The sequence below is a fragment of the Lathyrus oleraceus genome, chromosome 2 (assembly GCF_024323335.1).
Source record: "Lathyrus oleraceus cultivar Zhongwan6 chromosome 2, CAAS_Psat_ZW6_1.0, whole genome shotgun sequence".
Classification (NCBI taxonomy): domain Eukaryota; kingdom Viridiplantae; phylum Streptophyta; class Magnoliopsida; order Fabales; family Fabaceae; genus Lathyrus; species Lathyrus oleraceus.
Window position 1 is genome coordinate 398099283 of NC_066580.1, and position 5796 is coordinate 398105078.

Sequence of the window (5796 nt, forward strand, 5' to 3'; positions counted from 1 at the left end):
AAACTCTGGACATTTATGGAGATTCCGGTCTAGTGGTTAACCAAGTCAATGGAGATTGGAATACTCATCAGCCGCATTTTATTCCTTACAGAGATTATACCAGAAGGATCCTGACTTTCTTCAAGACAGTGAAGTTGTATCATGTACCCCGAGATGAAAATCAGATGGCTGATGCCTTGGCTACTTTGTCTTCTATGATCAAAGTTCATTGGTGGAATCATGTGCCACATGTTGCTGTGAATCGACTCGAGAGGCCTGCGTATGTGTTTGCAGCCGAGTCTGTTATTGATGAGAAGCCGTGGTACTATGATATCAAGAATTTCCTCAAGAGCCAGGAATATCCTGAAGGAGCGTCAAAGAATGACAAGAAAACCCTGAGAAGGCTAGCTGGAAGCTTTTATTTGAATCAGGATGATGTGTTGTATAAGAGGAACTTTGACATGGTTCTGCTCAGATGTGTGGATACACACGAAGCAGACATGTTGATGTAGGAAGTACACGAGGGATCGTTCGGTACCCATGCTGGTGGTCATGCCATGTCCAAAAAGTTGTTGAGAGCCGGTTATTACTAGATGACTATGGAATCCGATTGTTTTAAATACGCTCGGAAGTGTCATAAATGTCAGATCTATGCAGATAAGGTGCATGTACCACCAAGCCCTCTGAATGTCATGAATTCGCCTTGGCCATTCGCGATGTGGGGCATCGATATGATTGGGAAGATTGAACCTACTGCTTCTAATGGACATCGCTTCATCCTGGTCGCGATTGATTACTTCACCAAGTGGGTGGAAGCAGCTTCCTATGCTAACGTCACCAAGCAAGTGGTTGCCCGATTCATCAAGAAGGAGATTATCTGTCGTTATGGGGTTCCTGAGAGAATCATTACTGATAATGGTTCGAACCTCAATAACAAGATGATGAAAGAGCTGTGCAAAGATTTTAAGGTTGAACACCACAATTCTTCTCCTTACAGACCAAAGATGAATGGTGTTGTAGAGGCGGCAAACAAGAACATTAAGAAGATTGTGCAGAAGATGGTCGTGACGTGCAAGGATTGGCATGAGATGCTGCCTTTCGCTTTGCATGGGTACCGTACCTCAGTACGTACGTCGACCGGGGCAACCCCTTACTCCCTTGTGTACGGTATGGAAGCAGTCCTACCTGTTGAAGTGGAGATCCCTTCTTTGAGAGTCTTGCTGGATGTCAAGTTGGATGAAGCTGAATGGATTCGGACAAGGTTTAATGAGTTGAGCCTTATCGAAGAGAGGCGGTTAGCAGTTGTATGTCATGGGCAGCTATATCAGAGAAGGATGAAGAAAGCCTTTGATCAGAAAGTGCGTCCTCGAAGCTATCAAACAGGTGATTTAGTTTTGAAGAGGATCCTTCCTCCCGGTACAGATAACAGGGGCAAGTGGACTCCGAATTATGAAGGTCCATATGTTGTTAAAAAGGTTTTCTCTGGTGGAGCCTTGATGCTGACAACTATGGATGGTGAAGATTTTCCATCCCCTGTGAACTCATATGTAGTCAAAAAATACTTCGCATAAATTGACCCGCTGGACGAAAAGAATAAAAGAGTCCAGGCAAAAATGGGCATCCCGGCAAACCAAGAAAAAAAAAGGAAAAAGGTTCGGGCAAAAGTTAGGGATAAAGAATGAAAAGAATATGTACACCCGGTAAGTCGAAAACCCGCAAGGGCGGCTTAGGCAAAAATGGGTATCCCGGTGGATTGAAAACCCGAAAGGGCGATCCAGGCAAAAAAGGGATTAAAGCAAAGACTACAGTCTGAGTTATCTGTACTTCATCACGCTTCAGCGTCTACCATCTCGAAGGATATGATCGGTCCAATCATTCTTCTCAGAAAGCAAGGAAGTTGGGGGAATTGAGGATATACGAGTCATAACAGAATTGGGAAATAGTGGATGCCGTATTCACATTGCCATTAGGATAGATTTTTCCTTTTGTGCGCAATTACCTCTTTCTAGGAATTGCTTCCTGATGTACTTGCCTTTTTAGGCACACTTTCAATCAATAAAAAGTCGTTATTCAGTTAAATTTCTCTCTTGTTTTTATTTTACTGTTTTGTTTGCAAAAACGTCTGAATTTTTGATAAACATTGCATCTAAAAACATGAAGGCTAGACAATAACGGGCGGAAAGATAAAACATTTCAAATTATTTTGAATGTCGAATACACTTGGGTGTATCTTGTCCATACAATCCCCTGGGGTATGTATGTCTTGTTGTTTTGCAGGTCATTATCTCTGATTGCTGGCTAGAGCAGATAAGCCACGGTTTGTTCAAAGGTGTTTCAACACTGTCCGGTAGTGTGAGAAGTTGGGTTGTCCAAGACAAGTTCAGAACTGGTCTCCCCAACGAGTTCGAGCTCAGTGTTGCCTCGGCAGGCAGGCCTAGAGTTGATTGCAATCCCCAACGGGTTGAAGACGTTTGTATTCCCCAGCAGGTTCAAAGGCTACCCTGTCCCCAGCTAGTCTGAAGACTGTTAGTTCCCCACTGAGCCTGAAGGTTGCTATATCCCCAGCGGAGGTGTCTGTGGGTAGTTTGTTCCTCAGCAGTCGGGTATGAAGTACTGTAATCCTCAGCAGGGTCGTGAATGCCTTTCCCCAGCAGGGTTGTGTTTGTTTTCCCCAGCAAGTTTGAAGTGGGTAGTCTTCCCAACGGAGGTTTGTGTTGATGGTTTTCCCCAGTGAAGTCCCCAAGCGGATCAGGTTCGGTGAAAATTATCCCCAGTAGGGTTTATCCTGCCCGTGGGTTAGTAGTTGTCCCCAGTAGAGGTGAGCATTGGTTGTTTCCCCCGGCGAAGTCCCCAAGCGGATCAGGTTCGGTGAAAAGTGGTCCCCGGTAGGATTTATCCTTTCTCCAGCAGCAGTGCTATTCCCCAGCACGTTAGGGAGGTTGGTGTGTGCCCTAGCCAGAGGCTCCCCAGTTGACTTGGTTTCTTTGCCGTCCCCAGAGTATCAGATCAGCAAAGCACCCCCAGCAGTGCGTCTCCCCACGGAGTTGGAGGATCAAATCAGAATTGTGCGCTCGACGAAGCAATCATTTTGCTTCCCAGCAGGAGTTTTCCTCCATTTGCATCTTGCATGTAGTAATCATTGCATCATCAAATCGCGTAGCATTTCCATTCAATATGGAGCATTACGCCATATAAATTCAAACATATGCATACATGTGCTGAACCTAATTGGACCATATCCCCAGCAGAGGCGGATCATTGTTCAACAATCCGCATGGCATATTTGCAGCGGTGGTTCCTGACAGCATTCAGGACTAGTAATCCCCCAGAGAGGTTTATTTCCTCACACGCTGGTGAGAGGAAAGCTTGACTCCCCAGCATAGTCCCTAACAAGTTTGTGTGGCTTGTCCTGACATATGTAGATGTCATCCTTATGATACTCGTGAGTGCCGTGTTGACTCCCGTGTGGGTCCTGTCTTTTGGTGTCTGTAGACATCATCTTTCGATGCCCGTAACATCAAGTCCTTCCTATTCATCGTCTTTCGATGTCTAGTCGTGATTCCTTCCTCCCATTCATCCGTTGATGTTTGGTCGAGTCTTTCCTATTCGTCCGTTGACGTCTAGTCGTGGTTTCTCTTCCTATTCATCGTCTTTCGATGTCTAGTCGTGGTTTCTCTTCCTATTCATCGTCTTTCGATGTCTAGTCGTGGCTTCTTTCTCCCATTCATCCGTTGATGTTTGGTCGAGTTATTCCTATTCGTCCGTTGATGTCTAGTCGTGGTTTCTCTTCCTATTCATCGTCTTCTAATGTCTAGTCATGGTTTCTTTATTTCTATTCGTCCGCTGACGTCTAGTCGTGGTTTCTCTTCCTATTCGTTCGTTGATGTCTAGTCGTGGTTTCTCTTCCTATTCATCGTCTTTCGATGTCTAGTCGTGGCTTCTTTCTCCCATTCATCCGTTGATGTCTGGTCGAGTTATTCCTATTCGTCCGTTGATGTCTAGTCGTGGTTTCTCTTCCTATTCGTCCGTTGACGTCTAGTCGTGGTTTCTCTTCCTATTCATCGTCTACCGATGTCTAGTCGTGGTTTCGTTATTCCTATTCGTCCGTTGACGTCTAGTCGTGGTTTCTCTTCCTATTCATCGTCTACCGATGTCTAGTGTAACACCCCGATAAAAATAAGATAATTATTTAATTTAAGTTAATATTATATTTATTAATTTAATTAAATAATTGGAATTATTGGATTATTATAATTATTATTATTATTGGAATAATAATTATTGGAAAATATATAAGTTGGAAATAAGGAAAAAGAGTTCCATTTTGGTAAAAAAAGTTTTCACGTGAAAACAGAGAAGCGGCTCAAAAAGAGGAAAAGGGCAAAGAGGCAGAGCAAGAGGAAGAAGGTTGGAGAAGAGAAGAGCTTGAGGCTAAAGGATTGCCGGATTAACTCAGGTAAGGGGGGTTTATCGTCGCTTAATGGGTATTATGGGTTAACATGTAATGGGTAGTAATAAGCCGTTGAATTGACCCTAATTGGGATGATGAGTGCTGAAAAATTGTGATGGATAAGTTGTGTTAAAACTGAAATTGAATCTGTAATTGGATGGGTAGTGATTTTCCGAAAACGTAGCTTTTTACGGAATTGGAATCGGAGGTCCGGAAGTCCTCCAACGGCGGAAAATGCGGAGAATTCTGCATTCTGCTTCGTGTTAGCGCAGGAACAGCTTTCTGTCTTGCGTTAACCGGTTAATCCAGGGTGTTAACCGGTTAACACTGTTAGGAATTGTGAAGTATTGCTGTTTTGCTTGCGTTAACCGGTTAACCCAGGGCGTTAACCGGTTAACACTGTTGTGATTTTTGAGAAATTGTTGTTCTGTCTGTGTTAACCGGTTAACCCAGGGCGTTAACCGGTTAACACTGTTGAGTTTTGCCAGAAAGCGTGTTCTGTGTTGCGTTAACCGGTTAACCCAGGACGTTAACCGGTTAACACTGTTGGAAATTGGAAAAATTGATATTTTAATGTTGTGAACATAATTGGTGATTGGCCTATATCGGTGTGTGATATAGTAGGGATTATTTCTCGTTGTTTTGAGTAGGATAGGTATTAGTAGAGTGTGCTAATACTGTGATTGAATTATTTGGCATGACATGATATGATTATGTGATAAATATGTTGATGATGTGTGAAAATATGCATAATGTTGTGAATGTATATATTATGTATGTAATTGTGGATGGACTGTTTTATGGCTTAGAGTGTGAGCATATGTCCATTGTGGATTGTTGTTGATGTTGCATTGCTAGGTGAATTAGCATGCATATTGTGGCCTTTATGGTGGTAGCTAATTCCCATGGTGAGGAATTAGTGAGTAAATCATTGTGGATTGTTGTTGATGTTTGCATGCTAGGTGATTAGCGTGCATAGCATAGCCCTTGGGGCGGTAGCTAATTCCCATGGTGAGGAATTAGTGAGTGAGTCACTAGGTCTCAAATGAGTGGGACTAGTGGGCTTGGTAGCCGTATCTGGATTTGATCGGTGAGGTTGAACTATATGTTCACGAATAGTCGGTACCGCATGCATGGAGTCTCATTGTATAATGTATGTATGACGTATAATATGAATAGATGTATTTCAATGTTATACGTGTGTTGTGTTGGCATTGGGTATGAGTATGAATTGTGTTGGTATTGAGTATGCCATTTGAGTTGATGTGCCGTTACCGAATGTGTGATATGATTAGGGTGATTAATGTGTTATTTACTTAGCATTACATGATATTTTATAATGCTTTTTATATCGATTGAGGAACTCA